This window comes from Oryzias latipes, chromosome 16, assembly GCF_053564925.1.
Source record: "Oryzias latipes strain Hd-rR chromosome 16, Olatipes_Hd-rR_3.1".
NCBI classification, from domain to species: Eukaryota; Metazoa; Chordata; class Actinopteri; order Beloniformes; family Adrianichthyidae; genus Oryzias; species Oryzias latipes.
This window is the reverse complement of record NC_136252.1, coordinates 10,287,053-10,299,022: the sequence shown is the minus strand read 5'-3', so window position 1 is coordinate 10,299,022 and position 11,970 is coordinate 10,287,053. Positions and strand designations below refer to the sequence as shown.

Genomic DNA, 11,970 nt, shown 5'->3' with positions numbered 1-11,970 from the left:
TTTGTGGGGGTGTGTGAGTGATTTTCCTTCTCTTTGGTGGATGCCAGCAAAAGCCGGAAAACTTACAGCACCTGGTATTCCCAGGCGGTCTCCCATCCAAGTACTAACCAGGCCCGACCCTGCTTAGCTTCCGAGATCGGACGAGATCGGGCGTGTTCAGGGTGGTGTGGCCGTAAGCGAAGGGTTGTGTGGAGCAGAGCCCTTTAAGCGCTGCCTGCACCAGACTCCTGCCTGCTCCCAGCGGCCCCTTCACCCACTCACTCTGTGCCACTGATTGGTGCACCTGCTGAGCGGACACACCCACCTGCAGCCAAAACGGTGACCTTTCACCCCAGCAGGTGCGCCACAGCGGCCTTCCACACACACACACCTGCGTGGGCTCGTCACCGAGACGGCAGCGTTTCTAGAGGGTGCAGGCTTGTGCATTTGCACCTCGGCGCTGACTGCCCTGCAGCTCGCTGAAGAGTTTGGATGAAGCCCGGACGGTCATGTCAGAGAAAAAAAAAAAAAAAAAAAAAAGAAAAAGAAAAGAAAAGAAAAGAAAAGAAAGACACAGAAGGACATGAAAAAGCAAGAAACCCAAAGCTGTGTGTTTGATTTCCTGGCCGGTGCGCTCTCTGGTGGCTGTATGTGTCACAGAACGGTGGTGTCAGAAAAATAAAAACCAAAGACACAAATGCATGACAAGGAAACCAAAGTACCCAAAGCTGTTTGTGGGGGTGTGTGAGTGATTTTCCTTCTCTTTGGTGGATGCCAGCAAAAGCCGGAAAACTTACAGCACCTGGTATTCCCAGGCGGTCTCCCATCCAAGTACTAACCAGGCCCGACCCTGCTTAGCTTCCGAGATCGGACGAGATCGGGCGTGTTCAGGGTGGTGTGGCCGTAAGCGAAGGGTTGTGTGGAGCAGAGCCCTTTAAGCGCTGCCTGCACCAGACTCCTGCCTGCTCCCAGCGGCCCCTTCACCCACTCACTCTGTGCCACTGATTGGTGCACCTGCTGAGCGGACACACCCACCTGCAGCCAAAACGGTGACCTTTCACCCCAGCAGGTGCGCCACAGCGGCCTTCCACACACACACACCTGCGTGGGCTCGTCACCGAGACGGCAGCGTTTCTAGAGGGTGCAGGCTTGTGCATTTGCACCTCGGCGCTGACTGCCCTGCAGCTCGCTGAAGAGTTTGGATGAAGCCCGGACGGTCATGTCAGAGAAAAAAAAAAAAAAAAAAAAAAGAAAAAGAAAAGAAAAGAAAAGAAAAGAAAGACACAGAAGGACATGAAAAAGCAAGAAACCCAAAGCTGTGTGTTTGATTTCCTGGCCGGTGCGCTCTCTGGTGGCTGTATGTGTCACAGAACGGTGGTGTCAGAAAAATAAAAACCAAAGACACAAATGCATGACAAGGAAACCAAAGTACCCAAAGCTGTTTGTGGGGGTGTGTGAGTGATTTTCCTTCTCTTTGGTGGATGCCAGCAAAAGCCGGAAAACTTACAGCACCTGGTATTCCCAGGCGGTCTCCCATCCAAGTACTAACCAGGCCCGACCCTGCTTAGCTTCCGAGATCGGACGAGATCGGGCGTGTTCAGGGTGGTGTGGCCGTAAGCGAAGGGTTGTGTGGAGCAGAGCCCTTTAAGCGCTGCCTGCACCAGACTCCTGCCTGCTCCCAGCGGCCCCTTCACCCACTCACTCTGTGCCACTGATTGGTGCACCTGCTGAGCGGACACACCCACCTGCAGCCAAAACGGTGACCTTTCACCCCAGCAGGTGCGCCACAGCGGCCTTCCACACACACACACCTGCGTGGGCTCGTCACCGAGACGGCAGCGTTTCTAGAGGGTGCAGGCTTGTGCATTTGCACCTCGGCGCTGACTGCCCTGCAGCTCGCTGAAGAGTTTGGATGAAGCCCGGACGGTCATGTCAGAGAAAAAAAAAAAAAAAAAAAAAAGAAAAAGAAAAGAAAAGAAAAGAAAAGAAAGACACAGAAGGACATGAAAAAGCAAGAAACCCAAAGCTGTGTGTTTGATTTCCTGGCCGGTGCGCTCTCTGGTGGCTGTATGTGTCACAGAACGGTGGTGTCAGAAAAATAAAAACCAAAGACACAAATGCATGACAAGGAAACCAAAGTACCCAAAGCTGTTTGTGGGGGTGTGTGAGTGATTTTCCTTCTCTTTGGTGGATGCCAGCAAAAGCCGGAAAACTTACAGCACCTGGTATTCCCAGGCGGTCTCCCATCCAAGTACTAACCAGGCCCGACCCTGCTTAGCTTCCGAGATCGGACGAGATCGGGCGTGTTCAGGGTGGTGTGGCCGTAAGCGAAGGGTTGTGTGGAGCAGAGCCCTTTAAGCGCTGCCTGCACCAGACTCCTGCCTGCTCCCAGCGGCCCCTTCACCCACTCACTCTGTGCCACTGATTGGTGCACCTGCTGAGCGGACACACCCACCTGCAGCCAAAACGGTGACCTTTCACCCCAGCAGGTGCGCCACAGCGGCCTTCCACACACACACACCTGCGTGGGCTCGTCACCGAGACGGCAGCGTTTCTAGAGGGTGCAGGCTTGTGCATTTGCACCTCGGCGCTGACTGCCCTGCAGCTCGCTGAAGAGTTTGGATGAAGCCCGGACGGTCATGTCAGAGAAAAAAAAAAAAAAAAAAAAAAGAAAAAGAAAAGAAAAGAAAAGAAAAGAAAGACACAGAAGGACATGAAAAAGCAAGAAACCCAAAGCTGTGTGTTTGATTTCCTGGCCGGTGCGCTCTCTGGTGGCTGTATGTGTCACAGAACGGTGGTGTCAGAAAAATAAAAACCAAAGACACAAATGCATGACAAGGAAACCAAAGTACCCAAAGCTGTTTGTGGGGGTGTGTGAGTGATTTTCCTTCTCTTTGGTGGATGCCAGCAAAAGCCGGAAAACTTACAGCACCTGGTATTCCCAGGCGGTCTCCCATCCAAGTACTAACCAGGCCCGACCCTGCTTAGCTTCCGAGATCGGACGAGATCGGGCGTGTTCAGGGTGGTGTGGCCGTAAGCGAAGGGTTGTGTGGAGCAGAGCCCTTTAAGCGCTGCCTGCACCAGACTCCTGCCTGCTCCCAGCGGCCCCTTCACCCACTCACTCTGTGCCACTGATTGGTGCACCTGCTGAGCGGACACACCCACCTGCAGCCAAAACGGTGACCTTTCACCCCAGCAGGTGCGCCACAGCGGCCTTCCACACACACACACCTGCGTGGGCGCGTCACCGAGACGGCAGCGTTTCTAGAGGGTGCAGGCTTGTGCATTTGCACCTCGGCGCTGACTGCCCTGCAGCTCGCTGAAGAGTTTGGATGAAGCCCGGACGGTCATGTCAGAGAAAAAAAAAAAAAAAAAAAAAAGAAAAAGAAAGAAAAGAAAAGAAAAGAAAAGAAAAGAAAGACACAGAAGGACATGAAAAAGCAAGAAACCCAAAGCTGTGTGTTTGATTTCCTGGCCGGTGCGCTCTCTGGTGGCTGTATGTGTCACAGAACGGTGGTGTCAGAAAAATAAAAACCAAAGACACAAATGCATGACAAGGAAACCAAAGTACCCAAAGCTGTTTGTGGGGGTGTGTGAGTGATTTTCCTTCTCTTTGGTGGATGCCAGCAAAAGCCGGAAAACTTACAGCACCTGGTATTCCCAGGCGGTCTCCCATCCAAGTACTAACCAGGCCCGACCCTGCTTAGCTTCCGAGATCGGACGAGATCGGGCGTGTTCAGGGTGGTGTGGCCGTAAGCGAAGGGTTGTGTGGAGCAGAGCCCTTTAAGCGCTGCCTGCACCAGACTCCTGCCTGCTCCCAGCGGCCCCTTCACCCACTCACTCTGTGCCACTGATTGGTGCACCTGCTGAGCGGACACACCCACCTGCAGCCAAAACGGTGACCTTTCACCCCAGCAGGTGCGCCACAGCGGCCTTCCACACACACACACCTGCGTGGGCTCGTCACCGAGACGGCAGCGTTTCTAGAGGGTGCAGGCTTGTGCATTTGCACCTCGGCGCTGACTGCCCTGCAGCTCGCTGAAGAGTTTGGATGAAGCCCGGACGGTCATGTCAGAGAAAAAAAAAAAAAAAAAAAAAAGAAAAAGAAAAGAAAAGAAAAGAAAAGAAAGACACAGAAGGACATGAAAAAGCAAGAAACCCAAAGCTGTGTGTTTGATTTCCTGGCCGGTGCGCTCTCTGGTGGCTGTATGTGTCACAGAACGGTGGTGTCAGAAAAATAAAAACCAAAGACACAAATGCATGACAAGGAAACCAAAGTACCCAAAGCTGTTTGTGGGGGTGTGTGAGTGATTTTCCTTCTCTTTGGTGGATGCCAGCAAAAGCCGGAAAACTTACAGCACCTGGTATTCCCAGGCGGTCTCCCATCCAAGTACTAACCAGGCCCGACCCTGCTTAGCTTCCGAGATCGGACGAGATCGGGCGTGTTCAGGGTGGTATGGCCGTAAGCGAAGGGTTGTGTGGAGCAGAGCCCTTTAAGCGCTGCCTGCACCAGACTCCTGCCTGCTCCCAGCGGCCCCTTCACCCACTCACTCTGTGCCACTGATTGGTGCACCTGCTGAGCGGACACACCCACCTGCAGCCAAAACGGTGACCTTTCACCCCAGCAGGTGCGCCACAGCGGCCTTCCACACACACACACCTGCGTGGGCTCGTCACCGAGACGGCAGCGTTTCTAGAGGGTGCAGGCTTGTGCATTTGCACCTCGGCGCTGACTGCCCTGCAGCTCGCTGAAGAGTTTGGATGAAGCCCGGACGGTCATGTCAGAGAAAAAAAAAAAAAAAAAAAAAAGAAAAAGAAAAGAAAAGAAAAGAAAAGAAAAGAAAAGAAAAGAAAGACACAGAAGGACATGAAAAAGCAAGAAACCCAAAGCTGTGTGTTTGATTTCCTGGCCGGTGCGCTCTCTGGTGGCTGTATGTGTCACAGAACGGTGGTGTCAGAAAAATAAAAACCAAAGACACAAATGCATGACAAGGAAACCAAAGTACCCAAAGCTGTTTGTGGGGGTGTGTGAGTGATTTTCCTTCTCTTTGGTGGATGCCAGCAAAAGCCGGAAAACTTACAGCACCTGGTATTCCCAGGCGGTCTCCCATCCAAGTACTAACCAGGCCCGACCCTGCTTAGCTTCCGAGATCGGACGAGATCGGGCGTGTTCAGGGTGGTATGGCCGTAAGCGAAGGGTTGTGTGGAGCAGAGCCCTTTAAGCGCTGCCTGCACCAGACTCCTGCCTGCTCCCAGCGGCCCCTTCACCCACTCACTCTGTGCCACTGATTGGTGCACCTGCTGAGCGGACACACCCACCTGCAGCCAAAACGGTGACCTTTCACCCCAGCAGGTGCGCCACAGCGGCCTTCCACACACACACACCTGCGTGGGCTCGTCACCGAGACGGCAGCGTTTCTAGAGGGTGCAGGCTTGTGCATTTGCACCTCGGCGCTGACTGCCCTGCAGCTCGCTGAAGAGTTTGGATGAAGCCCGGACGGTCATGTCAGAGAAAAAAAAAAAAAAAAAAAAAAGAAAAAGAAAAGAAAAGAAAAGAAAAGAAAGACACAGAAGGACATGAAAAAGCAAGAAACCCAAAGCTGTGTGTTTGATTTCCTGGCCGGTGCGCTCTCTGGTGGCTGTATGTGTCACAGAACGGTGGTGTCAGAAAAATAAAAACCAAAGACACAAATGCATGACAAGGAAACCAAAGTACCCAAAGCTGTTTGTGGGGGTGTGTGAGTGATTTTCCTTCTCTTTGGTGGATGCCAGCAAAAGCCGGAAAACTTACAGCACCTGGTATTCCCAGGCGGTCTCCCATCCAAGTACTAACCAGGCCCGACCCTGCTTAGCTTCCGAGATCGGACGAGATCGGGCGTGTTCAGGGTGGTGTGGCCGTAAGCGAAGGGTTGTGTGGAGCAGAGCCCTTTAAGCGCTGCCTGCACCAGACTCCTGCCTGCTCCCAGCGGCCCCTTCACCCACTCACTCTGTGCCACTGATTGGTGCACCTGCTGAGCGGACACACCCACCTGCAGCCAAAACGGTGACCTTTCACCCCAGCAGGTGCGCCACAGCGGCCTTCCACACACACACACCTGCGTGGGCGCGTCACCGAGACGGCAGCGTTTCTAGAGGGTGCAGGCTTGTGCATTTGCACCTCGGCGCTGACTGCCCTGCAGCTCGCTGAAGAGTTTGGATGAAGCCCGGACGGTCATGTCAGAGAAAAAAAAAAAAAAAAAAAAAAGAAAAAGAAAGAAAAGAAAAGAAAAGAAAAGAAAAGAAAGACACAGAAGGACATGAAAAAGCAAGAAACCCAAAGCTGTGTGTTTGATTTCCTGGCCGGTGCGCTCTCTGGTGGCTGTATGTGTCACAGAACGGTGGTGTCAGAAAAATAAAAACCAAAGACACAAATGCATGACAAGGAAACCAAAGTACCCAAAGCTGTTTGTGGGGGTGTGTGAGTGATTTTCCTTCTCTTTGGTGGATGCCAGCAAAAGCCGGAAAACTTACAGCACCTGGTATTCCCAGGCGGTCTCCCATCCAAGTACTAACCAGGCCCGACCCTGCTTAGCTTCCGAGATCGGACGAGATCGGGCGTGTTCAGGGTGGTGTGGCCGTAAGCGAAGGGTTGTGTGGAGCAGAGCCCTTTAAGCGCTGCCTGCACCAGACTCCTGCCTGCTCCCAGCGGCCCCTTCACCCACTCACTCTGTGCCACTGATTGGTGCACCTGCTGAGCGGACACACCCACCTGCAGCCAAAACGGTGACCTTTCACCCCAGCAGGTGCGCCACAGCGGCCTTCCACACACACACACCTGCGTGGGCTCGTCACCGAGACGGCAGCGTTTCTAGAGGGTGCAGGCTTGTGCATTTGCACCTCGGCGCTGACTGCCCTGCAGCTCGCTGAAGAGTTTGGATGAAGCCCGGACGGTCATGTCAGAGAAAAAAAAAAAAAAAAAAAAAAGAAAAAGAAAAGAAAAGAAAAGAAAAGAAAGACACAGAAGGACATGAAAAAGCAAGAAACCCAAAGCTGTGTGTTTGATTTCCTGGCCGGTGCGCTCTCTGGTGGCTGTATGTGTCACAGAACGGTGGTGTCAGAAAAATAAAAACCAAAGACACAAATGCATGACAAGGAAACCAAAGTACCCAAAGCTGTTTGTGGGGGTGTGTGAGTGATTTTCCTTCTCTTTGGTGGATGCCAGCAAAAGCCGGAAAACTTACAGCACCTGGTATTCCCAGGCGGTCTCCCATCCAAGTACTAACCAGGCCCGACCCTGCTTAGCTTCCGAGATCGGACGAGATCGGGCGTGTTCAGGGTGGTGTGGCCGTAAGCGAAGGGTTGTGTGGAGCAGAGCCCTTTAAGCGCTGCCTGCACCAGACTCCTGCCTGCTCCCAGCGGCCCCTTCACCCACTCACTCTGTGCCACTGATTGGTGCACCTGCTGAGCGGACACACCCACCTGCAGCCAAAACGGTGACCTTTCACCCCAGCAGGTGCGCCACAGCGGCCTTCCACACACACACACCTGCGTGGGCGCGTCACCGAGACGGCAGCGTTTCTAGAGGGTGCAGGCTTGTGCATTTGCACCTCGGCGCTGACTGCCCTGCAGCTCGCTGAAGAGTTTGGATGAAGCCCGGACGGTCATGTCAGAGAAAAAAAAAAAAAAAAAAAAAAGAAAAAGAAAAGAAAAGAAAAGAAAAGAAAGACACAGAAGGACATGAAAAAGCAAGAAACCCAAAGCTGTGTGTTTGATTTCCTGGCCGGTGCGCTCTCTGGTGGCTGTATGTGTCACAGAACGGTGGTGTCAGAAAAATAAAAACCAAAGACACAAATGCATGACAAGGAAACCAAAGTACCCAAAGCTGTTTGTGGGGGTGTGTGAGTGATTTTCCTTCTCTTTGGTGGATGCCAGCAAAAGCCGGAAAACTTACAGCACCTGGTATTCCCAGGCGGTCTCCCATCCAAGTACTAACCAGGCCCGACCCTGCTTAGCTTCCGAGATCGGACGAGATCGGGCGTGTTCAGGGTGGTGTGGCCGTAAGCGAAGGGTTGTGTGGAGCAGAGCCCTTTAAGCGCTGCCTGCACCAGACTCCTGCCTGCTCCCAGCGGCCCCTTCACCCACTCACTCTGTGCCACTGATTGGTGCACCTGCTGAGCGGACACACCCACCTGCAGCCAAAACGGTGACCTTTCACCCCAGCAGGTGCGCCACAGCGGCCTTCCACACACACACACCTGCGTGGGCGCGTCACCGAGACGGCAGCGTTTCTAGAGGGTGCAGGCTTGTGCATTTGCACCTCGGCGCTGACTGCCCTGCAGCTCGCTGAAGAGTTTGGATGAAGCCCGGACGGTCATGTCAGAGAAAAAAAAAAAAAAAAAAAAAAGAAAAAGAAAGAAAAGAAAAGAAAAGAAAAGAAAAGAAAGACACAGAAGGACATGAAAAAGCAAGAAACCCAAAGCTGTGTGTTTGATTTCCTGGCCGGTGCGCTCTCTGGTGGCTGTATGTGTCACAGAACGGTGGTGTCAGAAAAATAAAAACCAAAGACACAAATGCATGACAAGGAAACCAAAGTACCCAAAGCTGTTTGTGGGGGTGTGTGAGTGATTTTCCTTCTCTTTGGTGGATGCCAGCAAAAGCCGGAAAACTTACAGCACCTGGTATTCCCAGGCGGTCTCCCATCCAAGTACTAACCAGGCCCGACCCTGCTTAGCTTCCGAGATCGGACGAGATCGGGCGTGTTCAGGGTGGTGTGGCCGTAAGCGAAGGGTTGTGTGGAGCAGAGCCCTTTAAGCGCTGCCTGCACCAGACTCCTGCCTGCTCCCAGCGGCCCCTTCACCCACTCACTCTGTGCCACTGATTGGTGCACCTGCTGAGCGGACACACCCACCTGCAGCCAAAACGGTGACCTTTCACCCCAGCAGGTGCGCCACAGCGGCCTTCCACACACACACACCTGCGTGGGCTCGTCACCGAGACGGCAGCGTTTCTAGAGGGTGCAGGCTTGTGCATTTGCACCTCGGCGCTGACTGCCCTGCAGCTCGCTGAAGAGTTTGGATGAAGCCCGGACGGTCATGTCAGAGAAAAAAAAAAAAAAAAAAAAAAGAAAAAGAAAAGAAAAGAAAAGAAAAGAAAGACACAGAAGGACATGAAAAAGCAAGAAACCCAAAGCTGTGTGTTTGATTTCCTGGCCGGTGCGCTCTCTGGTGGCTGTATGTGTCACAGAACGGTGGTGTCAGAAAAATAAAAACCAAAGACACAAATGCATGACAAGGAAACCAAAGTACCCAAAGCTGTTTGTGGGGGTGTGTGAGTGATTTTCCTTCTCTTTGGTGGATGCCAGCAAAAGCCGGAAAACTTACAGCACCTGGTATTCCCAGGCGGTCTCCCATCCAAGTACTAACCAGGCCCGACCCTGCTTAGCTTCCGAGATCGGACGAGATCGGGCGTGTTCAGGGTGGTATGGCCGTAAGCGAAGGGTTGTGTGGAGCAGAGCCCTTTAAGCGCTGCCTGCACCAGACTCCTGCCTGCTCCCAGCGGCCCCTTCACCCACTCACTCTGTGCCACTGATTGGTGCACCTGCTGAGCGGACACACCCACCTGCAGCCAAAACGGTGACCTTTCACCCCAGCAGGTGCGCCACAGCGGCCTTCCACACACACACACCTGCGTGGGCTCGTCACCGAGACGGCAGCGTTTCTAGAGGGTGCAGGCTTGTGCATTTGCACCTCGGCGCTGACTGCCCTGCAGCTCGCTGAAGAGTTTGGATGAAGCCCGGACGGTCATGTCAGAGAAAAAAAAAAAAAAAAAAAAAAGAAAAAGAAAAGAAAAGAAAAGAAAAGAAAGACACAGAAGGACATGAAAAAGCAAGAAACCCAAAGCTGTGTGTTTGATTTCCTGGCCGGTGCGCTCTCTGGTGGCTGTATGTGTCACAGAACGGTGGTGTCAGAAAAATAAAAACCAAAGACACAAATGCATGACAAGGAAACCAAAGTACCCAAAGCTGTTTGTGGGGGTGTGTGAGTGATTTTCCTTCTCTTTGGTGGATGCCAGCAAAAGCCGGAAAACTTACAGCACCTGGTATTCCCAGGCGGTCTCCCATCCAAGTACTAACCAGGCCCGACCCTGCTTAGCTTCCGAGATCGGACGAGATCGGGCGTGTTCAGGGTGGTGTGGCCGTAAGCGAAGGGTTGTGTGGAGCAGAGCCCTTTAAGCGCTGCCTGCACCAGACTCCTGCCTGCTCCCAGCGGCCCCTTCACCCACTCACTCTGTGCCACTGATTGGTGCACCTGCTGAGCGGACACACCCACCTGCAGCCAAAACGGTGACCTTTCACCCCAGCAGGTGCGCCACAGCGGCCTTCCACACACACACACCTGCGTGGGCGCGTCACCGAGACGGCAGCGTTTCTAGAGGGTGCAGGCTTGTGCATTTGCACCTCGGCGCTGACTGCCCTGCAGCTCGCTGAAGAGTTTGGATGAAGCCCGGACGGTCATGTCAGAGAAAAAAAAAAAAAAAAAAAAAAGAAAAAGAAAGAAAAGAAAAGAAAAGAAAAGAAAAGAAAGACACAGAAGGACATGAAAAAGCAAGAAACCCAAAGCTGTGTGTTTGATTTCCTGGCCGGTGCGCTCTCTGGTGGCTGTATGTGTCACAGAACGGTGGTGTCAGAAAAATAAAAACCAAAGACACAAATGCATGACAAGGAAACCAAAGTACCCAAAGCTGTTTGTGGGGGTGTGTGAGTGATTTTCCTTCTCTTTGGTGGATGCCAGCAAAAGCCGGAAAACTTACAGCACCTGGTATTCCCAGGCGGTCTCCCATCCAAGTACTAACCAGGCCCGACCCTGCTTAGCTTCCGAGATCGGACGAGATCGGGCGTGTTCAGGGTGGTGTGGCCGTAAGCGAAGGGTTGTGTGGAGCAGAGCCCTTTAAGCGCTGCCTGCACCAGACTCCTGCCTGCTCCCAGCGGCCCCTTCACCCACTCACTCTGTGCCACTGATTGGTGCACCTGCTGAGCGGACACACCCACCTGCAGCCAAAACGGTGACCTTTCACCCCAGCAGGTGCGCCACAGCGGCCTTCCACACACACACACCTGCGTGGGCGCGTCACCGAGACGGCAGCGTTTCTAGAGGGTGCAGGCTTGTGCATTTGCACCTCGGCGCTGACTGCCCTGCAGCTCGCTGAAGAGTTTGGATGAAGCCCGGACGGTCATGTCAGAGAAAAAAAAAAAAAAAAAAAAAAGAAAAAGAAAAGAAAAGAAAAGAAAAGAAAGACACAGAAGGACATGAAAAAGCAAGAAACCCAAAGCTGTGTGTTTGATTTCCTGGCCGGTGCGCTCTCTGGTGGCTGTATGTGTCACAGAACGGTGGTGTCAGAAAAATAAAAACCAAAGACACAAATGCATGACAAGGAAACCAAAGTACCCAAAGCTGTTTGTGGGGGTGTGTGAGTGATTTTCCTTCTCTTTGGTGGATGCCAGCAAAAGCCGGAAAACTTACAGCACCTGGTATTCCCAGGCGGTCTCCCATCCAAGTACTAACCAGGCCCGACCCTGCTTAGCTTCCGAGATCGGACGAGATCGGGCGTGTTCAGGGTGGTATGGCCGTAAGCGAAGGGTTGTGTGGAGCAGAGCCCTTTAAGCGCTGCCTGCACCAGACTCCTGCCTGCTCCCAGCGGCCCCTTCACCCACTCACTCTGTGCCACTGATTGGTGCACCTGCTGAGCGGACACACCCACCTGCAGCCAAAACGGTGACCTTTCACCCCAGCAGGTGCGCCACAGCGGCCTTCCACACACACACACCTGCGTGGGCTCGTCACCGAGACGGCAGCGTTTCTAGAGGGTGCAGGCTTGTGCATTTGCACCTCGGCGCTGACTGCCCTGCAGCTCGCTGAAGAGTTTGGATGAAGCCCGGACGGTCATGTCAGAGAAAAAAAAAAAAAAAAAAAAAAGAAAAAGAAAAGAAAAGAAAAGAAAAGAAAAGAAAAGAAA

At 52.9% G+C, this 11,970-nt stretch overlaps 17 non-coding genes across 17 annotated transcripts; all 17 read right to left on the bottom strand.

Annotated features, from left to right (window-relative positions):
• Nucleotides 1-59: 59 nt before the first annotated feature.
• Nucleotides 60-178, bottom strand: LOC144986417 (5S ribosomal RNA). The gene has a single exon (XR_013650229.1). It is a non-coding gene; the product is annotated as a 5S ribosomal RNA (ribosomal RNA).
• Nucleotides 179-769: 591 nt separating this feature from the next.
• LOC144986416 (5S ribosomal RNA) lies at nucleotides 770-888 on the bottom strand. The gene has a single exon (XR_013650228.1). It is a non-coding gene; the product is annotated as a 5S ribosomal RNA (ribosomal RNA).
• A 591-nt stretch (nucleotides 889-1,479) lies between these two features.
• On the bottom strand, nucleotides 1,480-1,598 carry LOC144986415 (5S ribosomal RNA). Its single transcript, XR_013650227.1, has one exon. It is a non-coding gene; the product is annotated as a 5S ribosomal RNA (ribosomal RNA).
• A 591-nt stretch (nucleotides 1,599-2,189) lies between these two features.
• On the bottom strand, nucleotides 2,190-2,308 carry LOC144986414 (5S ribosomal RNA). Its single transcript, XR_013650226.1, has one exon. It is a non-coding gene; the product is annotated as a 5S ribosomal RNA (ribosomal RNA).
• Nucleotides 2,309-2,899: 591 nt separating this feature from the next.
• Nucleotides 2,900-3,018, bottom strand: LOC144986413 (5S ribosomal RNA). Its single transcript, XR_013650225.1, has one exon. It is a non-coding gene; the product is annotated as a 5S ribosomal RNA (ribosomal RNA).
• A 600-nt stretch (nucleotides 3,019-3,618) lies between these two features.
• On the bottom strand, nucleotides 3,619-3,737 carry LOC144986412 (5S ribosomal RNA). Its single transcript, XR_013650224.1, has one exon. It is a non-coding gene; the product is annotated as a 5S ribosomal RNA (ribosomal RNA).
• A 591-nt stretch (nucleotides 3,738-4,328) lies between these two features.
• Nucleotides 4,329-4,447, bottom strand: LOC144985186 (5S ribosomal RNA). Its single transcript, XR_013649014.1, has one exon. It is a non-coding gene; the product is annotated as a 5S ribosomal RNA (ribosomal RNA).
• A 606-nt stretch (nucleotides 4,448-5,053) lies between these two features.
• Nucleotides 5,054-5,172, bottom strand: LOC144985175 (5S ribosomal RNA). The gene has a single exon (XR_013649003.1). It is a non-coding gene; the product is annotated as a 5S ribosomal RNA (ribosomal RNA).
• Nucleotides 5,173-5,763: 591 nt separating this feature from the next.
• On the bottom strand, nucleotides 5,764-5,882 carry LOC144986411 (5S ribosomal RNA). The gene has a single exon (XR_013650223.1). It is a non-coding gene; the product is annotated as a 5S ribosomal RNA (ribosomal RNA).
• A 600-nt stretch (nucleotides 5,883-6,482) lies between these two features.
• Nucleotides 6,483-6,601, bottom strand: LOC144986409 (5S ribosomal RNA). Its single transcript, XR_013650221.1, has one exon. It is a non-coding gene; the product is annotated as a 5S ribosomal RNA (ribosomal RNA).
• Nucleotides 6,602-7,192: 591 nt separating this feature from the next.
• Nucleotides 7,193-7,311, bottom strand: LOC144986408 (5S ribosomal RNA). The gene has a single exon (XR_013650220.1). It is a non-coding gene; the product is annotated as a 5S ribosomal RNA (ribosomal RNA).
• Nucleotides 7,312-7,902: 591 nt separating this feature from the next.
• LOC144986407 (5S ribosomal RNA) lies at nucleotides 7,903-8,021 on the bottom strand. The gene has a single exon (XR_013650219.1). It is a non-coding gene; the product is annotated as a 5S ribosomal RNA (ribosomal RNA).
• Nucleotides 8,022-8,621: 600 nt separating this feature from the next.
• On the bottom strand, nucleotides 8,622-8,740 carry LOC144986406 (5S ribosomal RNA). Its single transcript, XR_013650218.1, has one exon. It is a non-coding gene; the product is annotated as a 5S ribosomal RNA (ribosomal RNA).
• Nucleotides 8,741-9,331: 591 nt separating this feature from the next.
• Nucleotides 9,332-9,450, bottom strand: LOC144985164 (5S ribosomal RNA). Its single transcript, XR_013648992.1, has one exon. It is a non-coding gene; the product is annotated as a 5S ribosomal RNA (ribosomal RNA).
• Nucleotides 9,451-10,041: 591 nt separating this feature from the next.
• Nucleotides 10,042-10,160, bottom strand: LOC144986405 (5S ribosomal RNA). Its single transcript, XR_013650217.1, has one exon. It is a non-coding gene; the product is annotated as a 5S ribosomal RNA (ribosomal RNA).
• Nucleotides 10,161-10,760: 600 nt separating this feature from the next.
• On the bottom strand, nucleotides 10,761-10,879 carry LOC144986404 (5S ribosomal RNA). Its single transcript, XR_013650216.1, has one exon. It is a non-coding gene; the product is annotated as a 5S ribosomal RNA (ribosomal RNA).
• A 591-nt stretch (nucleotides 10,880-11,470) lies between these two features.
• On the bottom strand, nucleotides 11,471-11,589 carry LOC144985152 (5S ribosomal RNA). Its single transcript, XR_013648980.1, has one exon. It is a non-coding gene; the product is annotated as a 5S ribosomal RNA (ribosomal RNA).
• Nucleotides 11,590-11,970: the final 381 nt, after the last annotated feature.